Source organism: Podarcis cretensis (genome assembly GCF_951804945.1).
Source record: "Podarcis cretensis genome assembly, chromosome: 17".
Lineage (NCBI taxonomy): Eukaryota > Metazoa > Chordata > Lepidosauria > Squamata > Lacertidae > Podarcis > Podarcis cretensis.
Window position 1 is genome coordinate 25,957,039 of NC_137187.1, and position 12,582 is coordinate 25,969,620.

General features: G+C 40.8%; 1 long non-coding RNA gene across 1 annotated transcript; it reads right to left on the reverse strand.

Annotated features, from left to right (window-relative positions):
* Window positions 1-633: 633 nt before the first annotated feature.
* On the reverse strand, window positions 634-1,402 carry LOC307206612. Its single transcript, XR_013834416.1, has 2 exons — window positions 1,321-1,402; window positions 634-887 (listed from the first exon to the last, which is right to left on the reverse strand). It is a non-coding gene; the product is annotated as an uncharacterized lncRNA (long non-coding RNA).
* Between the last annotated feature and the right edge of the window lie 11,180 nt (window positions 1,403-12,582).

Consider the following 12,582-nt stretch of genomic DNA (forward strand, 5'->3'; position numbering starts at 1 on the left):
AAACACAGGCCGCAGTCAAAAGAATTAAGTGGTATCTTTAAATTTGTGCCCCCTGTTGCATTTCAGGGAGATATTTTAGTGTTTCTTGGATGCCTCTGACATATAATAAGGAGGCATATTTGCTATCACAGTCCACACCTGGCAATCTCTGCATGCCAGCTGAGCTCAGCGCAATGATATGTCTAGAGGTAATTATTTCCATCACCCATGTAAAGGTAGAAGGTATGAGTTTCATCACAGGTTTACCTTCTTTTCAACATGAATTGCCCGTGTAAGCCAGTCTGTGAGGGGGAAACCTTTGGGGTCCTTAAATTATGTTTCTGAAAATAAATATGCTGTGAGACAAATAATTCAATGGGGGTCATTTTTTTTCCTCCAGTCCTTATTCAAAGCAAGGGAAACAGCGGCAGGCCAGGGCTTTGGCTGGTTAACAGTGCATAGAGAAAACTGAATACTTGCTAGACTGAACTGAATGATTATGTGGTTGGACTTTCTACTTTTTTATATAGTGATAGTGGTATAGCATTGAGGTCCCGTTCAACAAGTATGTAATTAAAGAAAGCCTATGCAATTACTGTTGGTTGTTAAATATACAATAGTATAAGTAACTGGGCATCTAACAAGCAGGTGGTAATTATTTTGTATTAGCTTTTATTCTTATTATTCAAATTTCTTGCCCATCTTTCACCATAAGGGCTTAACAATATTAAAATACAATATGAATATCAGTTAAAATTATTTAACTTATATAGCTAAAACTTGTAAAAACTGGTTGCAGGAATAGCAAGGTTGGCTCCCCCTGTCGTTTCTATCCAACTTCAGTGTACTGAGGTAACTACCACATTCTTCTTCAGATGGAGCCATACTAATAGAAGCTTGCAAAGTCACTATAAACAAAAAAATAAAATAAAAAATTGACTGCTGCCAGCATTTTCAAGTGTACACAATTTCCCCCCATATATTCAATAAACATTTTACTTTTTTTTTTTAAAAAATGTATTTTCTCAATAAAACAATTTTCAATAATGTAACATATCCCCATTGAACTTAATTGACTTCCCCCTGCCCCCTCAAGTTTCCAATTTCTTAGCTTTTTTTACATTGCATCTAATTATTTATCTAATCAATAAACATTTTCCAATCTTCTTTAAACGTATGTTCTTCCTGTTCTCTTGTTCTGTATGTTAAGTCTGCAAGCTGCGCATATTCCATCAGCTTAAGCTGCCATTCTTCTTTGGTTGGGACCTCGCTCGTTTTCCGTTTTGGGGCTAACAAAACACGGGCCGCAGTAGTGGCATAATAAATAACCTTTTTTGGCACCTGGGAATTTCTGTCTGAATTATCCCCAACATCTTCCTTGTTCTCACTGGCTTTCAAAGGCTTACATTGCAACCCTTCCCAGAATGCCATGTGCTGTTATATGGTCACATGCTCATTCTATGGCCTATGTCATAATGTGGCCACATGCTCATTGGACAGGTTACTACTGAGCCCACTGGTTTATCAATTTCTAGTTTGCGAATATAGCTTAGAATATATAATAATAATAATAATAAAATTTTATTTATATCCTGCCCTCCCCAGCCGAAGCCGGGCTCAGGGCGGCTAACAACAATAAAATAATACAACATTCTAAAATCATTTAATTATAAAATTAATTCAAATCAAATTGATGACAACCATCTGTGAAGACTGCCAAAGGAGGGAGTCAGGCTAATAATAATAAATATTTATTTATATGGAATCACAGGCTTAAAAACAACATAACGGAGACCCTCGCAGTCTTAAGAGCAACACAGTTTTCCTTTTTTAAAAAAAAAACAACACCCAGAAACTTTTCCTACTTAAACTCACCATTTGACATCCAAAGATTTTACAGGTGTCAACTTTTGACAGTATCTGACAGCTGACGCACAGCTGCAGTCAGTATTTGACAATGCTTGACAGCAGACAAGCAGCTGCAGTCTATATTTGACAATATCTGGCATATAACTGTCAACATTTACCAGTATCAAACAAGTATATATGTTTTCAGTAGTATTTATATGTTGACAATAATTGACATCCGACATGAAGCAGCGTTCAGTATGTGATAAGCAGCTGTCAACGGTCAACAATATCTGACACTGGACATGCAGTAGCAAACAAAATTTCAAGGAATCTGGCAGCTGCCATGCAACTGCAGTCAGTATTTGGTAATGTATGACAGGGGTGGGGGGAGACTAACCACTGGGCATGCTGGTCAGTGAACCTGACAAGTGGTCATGCTGCCGGGGGCTATTGGGAGTTGGAGTTCTGCAACATCTTGGAGCACCCCATTGAATGTCATGTAGCGGTTCAGCGGGTTACAATATTTAACCCATGACATGCCATTTGATGGTTTCAGGCATGCAGCACAAGATGTTATTTGATGGGACTTGCAACAGAATTCAGCATCTTTATGTTGTCATTCAGCCATGCAGCCAATCAGCACAAACCTGACCTGATACCCAACCTGGGATTTGAATGTCATATTTTGATACCAAGACCTGACTTTAGAACAAATTGCGTACAAACATAGACTTGGCATAGACAAATTTAATTATATTTGGCATTCATTTCTATAAACACTGTATTAAATTAGAAGAAGAAGAGTTTGGATTTGATATCCCACTTTATCACTACCCTAAGGAGTCTCAAAGCGGTTAACATTCTCCTTTCCCTTCCTCTCCCACAACAAACACTCTGTGAGGTGAGTGAGGCTGAGAGACTTCAGAGAAGTATGACTAGCCCAAGGTCACCCAGCAGCTGCATGTGGAGGAGCGAAGATGCGAACCCGGTTCACCAGATTACGAGTCTACCGCTCTAGGTTAACGACACTAGGTTAACGACAAGAACAATCTTGTGATATTTATAAGTTGTGTGTGTGTGTGTATTCTTTTTTCTTTCTCTTTTTCTTTTCCTCTTTTCACATATTACTTTTTCCTGTGCACCTACACACTTTTTATCTTTCAATAAGGAAATATAAAATATTAGTAAATTAATCGAATTTCAAAATACTGGGTGGTGTTGGAAGCATCTTATCATGATTCGAACCACTGCATGAAGCCTGCTTCCACAACTTCCCTCTGGTCCAAAAGTCTTCTAGCATGAGGAAGTGGGGATTAGAGAGGATCGCTGTACAAGGAACACCATTCCACGGAGCCCTTGGGCACACAGACATGTCAAATGAATCTTTGGATCTTGGCCAGAATATTTCTCCATTGTTCCTCTTCCTCGGTTGCAATGCATCCACTTCTGGGTTGCAAGGAAGCTCTATGCATCCAGTCCATGAGAGCATCAACACAAAACAAAACAGGAAGGAACCCTCCAAATCTTAGCTGCAAGCCGGAGGTAGTCAGACACAAGCAGTCTAAGGATGGCATATGGTTTCTGGTGAGGTGAAAACGGTAAGTTCATGTACAAGCCCAAAGGCTATGGACCAAATTAGTGGAGAGGCTGAACTAACTATTCATGTAGTGTCTTCAAGAAACAGTTGGTGCGCAGTGATGTGACGGCAGGAGGCTGTTGCTCTTCTGCGCAAACTTATTTCCTATGCAAGACTGTCAGTTCAGTGCTGTTTACACCCAGGTCAATTGCCTGAAAGCAAAGGGGAGTACAAAGTGGGGCGGAGGGGGAAGAGCGAATGTTTTGCTTTCAATTTTTCAACATACACCATTGAAAGTTATTACTTTGCTGTTTGGAGAGAGCTCGAAACCTAACAGTGTGTGACAGGAGGCCTGTCCTCATGCAGTGTGTGCCTGATTTCCTTTGTGATAAATAGAGGCGATTAAATTATTCATCATGAATGGTGTTCAACTGTTCACCAATAGAATTTTCTATCTGCTAACATTGTTTGTTATGCATACACATTTAATGAGTGACTCAGGCAAGCAAACTCCTTCCCTCTCCCCCCCTCCCCACTCGATCCATGTAGACACTAGGCACTTTCATCTGCTTGACCTGTTTCTCGGTCGTTTGGAAAGGAGGAATTGCATTCAGTTTCACACTAGGCAGAGACACGAAAATCAGAGGAATGTTAAAGGCTGCTCCAGCATTATCTAACTCATCTAATTGCACTGTGCCAAGAGTCCTACATTTGCATGGGATGGCACTGGAAACTTTTTGAAGGGAATCTGGTCCAAGCGTTCCACAGAGGCAAGATTTTCGATGGCTGGCATGATGAAAATAATAGAACGTTCCACTGAAAGCATGTCCAAAGAAGGCATCCCACACTGGAAGCACCTGCAAAGCAAAACAAAATTTGCTTTTTATACAACAAATGCAGACAATAGAAGCAAGCATTCGTGCAAATATGCACCCAGTTGCTGATCTGACTCATGGCAAAATTGAAGCTCTGAAACTAAGTCTCGTAACCTCTTAGAGATCTGAGAAAAAGACAGTTGCTTAGTCTCTATAGAAGAAATCACTTTTACCAAAACCCGGTGATTTATCATCACCTTACTTATGGCTATTTTTGGTGCTCCAAAGGAATGACCACAAAATTGGGTGCTGCCAAGAATTTAGGAGAATGTGATTCTGTCACTCTAGACATAGATAGAGCCAGTGCTTTTTTTCTTTAAAAATGTTTGGGGTACTCTCATTTTCCGACTCATATTGAAATACTGCCCCTCAATGAGGCCAAACTTAGATTCACAAAATGTTTAGGGGTATGCGCACCCCTGGGTACCCCCCAGAAAAAAAGCACTGGATAGAACCAATTTCTACCTTGTTAGCATAAGCATAATCATTTGATTCCTTCCTAGCCTGCCTTTTAGCGTGTATCCCCTTCCAAGGTGAGTTGCAACAAATCAATAAAACACAATATCTAAAGCTCCACAACTTACCCAGGAAACAAATCTAGTACAGCTGCAATCCTGTGCCATTCTTTGGGAGAATGTAAACATCAGAAGAGCAGATGGCACACAACACACCTTCTCAAATCTCTGAACCTCAAGATACATCTTTCATCAGCCGCAGACTGCATAGCCAACTGTTGAGTTGAGGAGAATTGTAGCAAAAGGAAGAAAATAGGAAGGCACTAGATTGGGGAATCCTGTCATAGGACGTGGTGGTATTCAACCCAAATATAAATTGTTTGAAACTGTAGGCTTTGAAATTATGGGGCGCAAGGTGGAGGGAGCCAGTGTGGTGTAGTGGTTAAGAGCTGTAGACTCATAATCTGGTGAACAGAGTTCACTTCCCCGCTCTTCCACATGCAGCTGCTGAGTGACCTTGGGCTAGTCACACTTCTCTGAAGTCTCTCAGCCCCACTCACCTCACAGAGTGTTGGTTGTGGGGGAGGAAGGGAAAGGAGAATGTTGGCCGCTTTGAGACTCCAAGTAGTGATAAAGCGGGATATCAAATCCAAACTCTTCTTCTTCTTCTTCCTTCATCAATGATACCAATTTGCTATACAGTGGTGCCTTGGTTGTCATACGTAATCCATTCCAGGAAGTCCGTTGGACTCCTGGAACCATTCAAAAACCAAGGCACGGCTTCCGATTGGCTGCAGGAGATTCTTGCACTCAATTGGAAGCCGTGGAATCCGTGTTGGGCATTCAGCTTCCAAAGAATGTTTGAAAACCGGAACACTTACTTCCATGTTTTGGTGTTCAGGAGCCAAAATGTGCTGCATGACTACCAAGGCATTCGAGAACAAATGTATGACTGTACTTTCTTTAAACACAAACTTGAAAGGTTTTTGTTGAGAGGCCATTTCATTTTTTTGTTTAAACCTTTCCCCAAAAGACCATCATGGGTGCTAGGATTGGCAGAGGCAGACCACTCCTTCAAAAGCTCAAGTGTGTAGCCTGGAAGAGGACATTCTCTGTGGCAGCCCCTAAGTTGCATCCAAAACCTTCATAATACAGCTGACGACACACCATTTTGCCCTGGCTTTTGAAACTTGAGGTGTATATTTTTTTAGGACCCGCCATGTTAGACAAAGAATCTATATTTCCATTATCCACTAGCCATAGTAACATAACATAACATCATAACATGCTTAGCTATACAAAATACGTTCTAGAGGTTTGCATCAGTACAAAGGACAGAACTGATACCTAGCCACAGATAAGACGTGTGAACCAATAGGCTTTCTTTTGATTTTTTTTTTAAATGAACAATGTTAGAAAGTTAATCAAATCATAGATCTTATTCTAACTGCCCCTGCTAAAAAAAAGTTCAGTTTTTGCTGCCACCTGGTTAACTTGATCTGCTAGAAGAAAAGACACCGTAGCAATCGTTGAGTGATCTGGTATAAATACTAGTAAAAGGGTAATAATAATAATAATAATAATAATAATAATAATAATAATAATAATTTATTTATACCCTTCCCATCTGGCTGGGTTTCCCCAGCCACTCTGGGTGGCTCCCAACAGAATACTAAAAACACGATAAAACATCAAACATTGAAAACTTCCCTAAACAGATCTGCCTTCAGATGTCTTCTAAAAGTCAGATAGTTGTTTGTTTCTTGGACATCTGATGGAAGGGCGTTCCACAGGACAGGCACCACTACCAAGAAGGCCCTCTGCCTGGTTCCCTGTAACTTCACTTATCGCAGGGAGGGAACCTCCAGAAGGCCCTCGGAGGAGAACCTCAGTGTCTGGGCTGAACGATGGGGATGGAGACACCCCTTCAGGTATACAGGTAATAACCTCACTCCTAGTTTTTGTAATTGTAAGTTGCTTTAAACTGTTTTCAATGTTGTGTTGCAATGTGTTTTAATGCTGTAACCCACCCTGGGATCTTAGGGTGGAGGGTGGGTAACAAGGAGGAGGAGGAGGAGGAGGAGGAGGAGAGGAGGAGGAGGAGGAGGAAGAGGAGGAGGAGGAGAAGGAGGTTGGAGGCTGGTTTAGGGTGTCCTCCTAAATCCGGCAATGATTGGTATCTTCCTTGCCTTGTACTGCAACTATAGGAGGTCCACATGCAGATTGATTAAGAAGACTTGTTAAAATGGCAAGATTGAGTCTTGCACACACGCACCTTGGTCAACAGGACTTTAATAGCCTGAGAGCAAGATTACAGCTAGTAGCTCTGGAGGCAAAGATGAGGCGCTAGGAAATAGAGTTAACAATCTACCCCAAATCATTCATAAGATCCTGGTGTTTTAAAATTCCAAATAAAAGCATCATTATTTCCTGGACCACAGGACAGTTCTTCCATGGTGGTGAATAGCAAAGCAGCTGAAAATCTATTTGTGACCCCCTGGGAGTTTTTCATTTTTCTGTTGCCAGATAATACATTCAATTGCACAAGGTAAATGCAATATGCAGAAATGTTTCTGCTTTTGAGAAAAAGTTGAATCGGATTCAAGAGAAATATCCAACAGAACCATCCTTCCTCAAGTCACTGGAGGATTTGCATTTGATTTCAGCAGCTCATTCAGTATGTTCTGCATATCCTCCCATGGTTTTTTTTTTAAAAAATGTAACTTTTATATAGCTCCACAGAAGAGATGTTGGCAGTCGTTCCATAGTTGAGATTGTGTTAGGGAAACACAACAAAACTACGCCTCTTAACTCTCCATTGTAATGATTGCATTTCATCTGTAAATATGGCATAGTTTTCTTCTGTGGATTGTGGAAACAGGATTGCTCTTTCAAGGCAACCTTCTAACAACTACCTTGCATGAATGCATCGCTTCTTTCCGCACTTCCAAATCGTTCAGCAATTAACCGGCAAATTCAGATTGTGCAATTCAAGGGGACTCGGGGCTCTTGTGCAACAAACCTAGTTTTCCCCAAAACTGGAGATATATATATATATATATATATATATATATATATATATTTGTGATAAGTGATAGCAAAATGCCCTGGGGATTGTGAGATAACATGCTTGATGCAGTGTTCTTTATATAAGGGAATTACCAGGAATCTGGTAATATAAGGGATATAAGGGAATTACCAGGAATCTATATTGAGAGGCTTAAACTAGCCTGCAACAAGCTAACTGCTGTGTATTTAGAAGGGGAATGTTAGAACTCTGCTAAGTTATAGAACTTGCTAGCACAAGTTAAGGAGGATATTATTAAACAATATATGCTCTCCAGCCTCCTTGAATGTGTCTCCCCCAAATCCACTCTAGAAGGTTGGGTGACAGCATGCGGGGAGGAAAGAGAAGAAAGCAAGGGAGAAATTATTGTGCAAACTGAACAACCTTCTTAGTGCTCCCAAAATTCCACCCCAGGGTGGAGAGAGTGTTAGCCGGAGAGTTTGCTCACTGAGAGCTGTAGCTTCCAATCCATGGCTAGAATATCACCAAACCTTCTCCCTTTTTCCATGGGGCCTTTTCTTCCTCACTCTTCGTCTGGTTCTCTGAATGTTACAAACCGTTTGTCGCAGTTTTAATAATTAATTGTAATTTTGGTTCTGTCTTCGATTATGTGTGCGATATTATGGTTCTTGAAAAACTCTAACCCCAGCCAGTTTTGCCTCCGGAGGTGAGCAAATGTCAGTGCTCTCTCCAGTGTGGTTTCCCAGCAATTAAAACAACAATAACCCTTCTTTGGGTGTGCATGAATAGCATGCAAATGCATACTGGTGTAGGCAGACCAGGGGGCCAGAAATGGAGTTATGTGATCCCCGAGCCAAAGAGATAAGTAACTATGCAACCTTTAGAAGACATCTGAAGGCAGCTCTGTAGAGGGAAGTTTTTAATGTTTAATGTTTTATTATGTTTTTATATATGTTGGAAGCTGCCTAAGGTGGCTGGGGCAACCGAGTCAGATGTGCGGGATATAAATATTATTATTATTATTATTATTATTATTATTATTATTATTATTATCCCTATTTTCATGGTAGAAATGTTGGAGGGTATGTAGCAATCAGATCCTAAGTGAGAGAAAGAGGCTTGATGGGCATATATGAGACAGTTGTATGTATGTGTAAAAGCAGGAGAGTGCAAATGCTTCATAGAAGCTTAATTAGTTGGCTATAAGTTTCCTCATTTTCCTGAACTTAATGTTTTGCATGGCTCCCCCCCCCCCCCCATTCTCTCCATGGATTCACTGTTTATCTTTTAGACTCTCGGCTTCCAAGTTTCTCATCTGTAACAAAGGTAAATGGCTTCCCAGAACGACTTTTAGATGCTTAAGTCCTTAAAAATATGCTAAGCAGATATTATGCATGCAACTTAAGATGCAACTGCGGTTGGGTGCCCTAGCTTGATGCCTGTGCTTTGAGTTCTTCCTCTATGCCGGTGACACAGTATGGATTGTGTTTGGTTGGTCTCTGTGAGTCTGGGACTTCGTACGGAGGTACTGCTTGGTGGCAAGGAACTTGCAAGTCGAGAAAGAACTATGCATCCTGGATTTATAACGTTTCTTCACAGGGTCCTGCCCTTTTATTCCTGGGCTCCACCTCAGGTTGTGTGAGCTCCACACCCGAGACCTGACCCCACAATACCACAAAACAGTGTCATGTTATTACGAATGCTCCATCTGATAAAGCATTTTGGCTTGCCAGATGGAACGATCACCCTCCCCTAGGTGCTGTTCTAAGTATCCCAAGTAATCCAGAATGCGGCAGCTTGACTGGTGACTGGGAGCAGCCGCCAAGACCATAGAACACCGGTCCTGAAAGACCTACATTAGCTCCTAGTATGTTTCCAAGCACAATTCAAAGTGTTGGTGTTGACTTTTAAAGCCCTAAACGGCCTTGGCCCAGTATACCTGAAGGAGCATCTCCACCCCCATCGTCCAGACCGGATACAGAGGTCCTGCTCCAAGGGCCTTCTGGTGATTCCATCACTGTGAGAAGTGAAGTTACAGGGAACCAGGCAGAGGGCCTTCTCAGTTGTGGCGCCCGCCCTGTGGAACGTCCTCCCACCAGATGTCAAGGAAATAAGCAACTATCTTATTTTTAAAAGACATCTGAAGGCAACCCTGTTTAGGGTAGTTTTTAATGTTTGGTGTTTTGTTGTGTTTTTAATATTCTGTTGGGAGCTGCCCAGAGTGGCTGGGGTATAAATAAATTATTATTATTAGTAGTAGTAGTCGTCGTCGTCGTAGTATTATGTGTGGGGTGGAGAGGACCATTGCGCAAACAGAAGTCATTGCATGGTACTTCTGCTGATGTGGTACACGGGGTAAATATATAGTCTGGAGCAATCCTCCTTTGACCATACCACCACAAACCTAAATTTAGATAGCTTGGCAATGGCTTATTAATCCTCAATTTATTTGTTACCTCAGGAGGACAATTTGTATTCCAAGGTGTCAAAAATATGTTATTTATGTATTCCACTACTGCAGCCTGTGTTTTGTTAGCCTAAAAATGGAAAACGAGCGAGGTCCCAACCAAAAAAGAATGGCAACTTTAGTTGACAGAATATGCACAGCTTGCAGACTTAACATATAGTATAAGAGAACAAGAAATGCATACGTTTAGAGAAGATTGGAAAACGTTTATCGAATATATGGGAAATAACTGTGTACAGCTGAAAATGCTGGCAGCATTAAGATAAATTCAACAGTGTAAATAAGTTCTGATGGATGTAATAATGGATTACTGAATGGTATAGTTTTCATAAAATATGCAGAGATTTATGATATGCAAAATGGATCGTCGAAAGAGAAGGGAAGCCATTGATATCTTAAGGATGCAAAAATGAGTACTTTAAATTGTAAAACAGAAAATTTAATTACACACACACACACACTGTATTTTTCCGTGTATAGGACTATGTTTCCCCCCCAAAAAAATTTTTTTAAGTTTAAAATCGGGGGTCGTCATACACAGAATGTTGCAATTAATTATTTTTTTAATTTGGGACTCAAAAAATAGGGGTCATCTTATACATGGGGGCGTCTTATACATGGAAAAATACGGTGTGTGTGGAGGGCAACTTGTTATGGGGATGCAGTGCCCACTTGTTTATTTTTGTTATGGGGAAGCAGTGCCCACATAAACCAATTCAAGGTAGTCAGTATATAATATAGGCTTGTCTGCAGCCAACCTTAGGCCTTGAATTCTCAGAACTCATGCTCTGTGCAGGCTGCCATGCTTGGCACCAACAGTTATATGGCAGAACCTCCTCCTTGCAGACTATGTCTACAGGATTACATTTATGTGCAGGTCCTTTCAGGAGCCATCACCATGTTGCCCAGAACCAGGTGACTCAAGTCGCAATCCTGCCGGCGGCATCTCCTCGTTTCTGCCCTTTGTATGTGGTCTGACGTTCCTCTTTTTATTATATTTTATTTTCTCTTTCTCCTTCATCTTCTTCTTCTTTTTTTGCCTCCAGCAAGCAATATTGTTATTTTCTAAACCGGTCATATGACAAATATTAATGGTGTTTTTACATAACATCCCAAGGGTCATTAGGTTCATCTATAATTTATAAAATGGCTTTAAGTTTTACAACCGAGAGTGCCGTAGCAAAAAAAAAATAAAAAAAAAATAAATGCACCCAGATATGAGACTATTAGGTAGTGCTAACTGTCTTTTTCATGCTAACAGATTATTTTGTCAGCGCTCTGCAGAAGAAAGAGTAATACAGAAAAGAGGGGGGTTAGGACTCCTGCCAGATCCATCGCCCTGTGTCCCCTTCTCTTCCTTTGCCACCTTTTCTCCCCCCGCTTTGCATTTATATCTAGCAATCCTCCATAGAATCAGGTTTCTCTTTTTAGCCTTTAACAAAATCCCTGAGCTTCTCTTTTCATCCGGAGCCCTCCTTGCATCCTGCGTATCTGTCATCTTACCTGATTTGTAAGGCTTTCGCACAAAAAAATTCCAAGTAACTTTTAGAAGGCTTGAAGAAGGCTCTATGAAAAGACAGGGAGCGGGGGGGATGAAAGTGCAGGGGTTAGTTACCATCCTCTCAGGGGAGGCCACTGTTAAGAAAAATCAATCATATGAATTAAAAAAAGGCTTTTGACAAATAAATAATTCATGCACGCTAAAATTAATTAACCAATTTCAGGAGTCGGGCATCATTCGCATTGCATTGCTGCTTTTTAAATTTTTTTTGCTATTATTATTATTTTTATCCCCAGGTTATTAGACATCGCAGCACCATCCAAGCTATAACATCCCTGCCATCTTTCCTTCCTGCGTTCCCTATTCAGATTTGGAAGTGAGATATTCTGTGCATAAAGCGCTAGCGTCAGTCAAAGGCTACCCAGATAAAAATAAAAGAAGTAGGCATGCTTAGCCATAATAATAATAATTCCGGGAGCAATCCCCAATCCTTGTAACCTTCCTTCCCGTTTACAAAATAAAATAAAATGCCCCAAAGCAATGTAACTATTTCTTTGTCGATGCTCTGACTACTGTGTTTAATAGTGACAACATTTACATAAATGGATTGCAGTTCAGTTGTTGAACATATAGTAGGATGATTCTCTAATCCCATTTTAATTAGATGGATGTTGCAAGTGCACAAAACACACAAACACGCACACACAAACCAGAGCCTTCACTCCCTGTGGTGATGCCACACTGGCATGGAATCAATCACCACGGTTGTGGTTGCCATAGAAACTGATAGCTCTTGTACCACCATCTAAGTGGTAAATGATTGGTGGTATGCTCATAACACAGGGAGAGC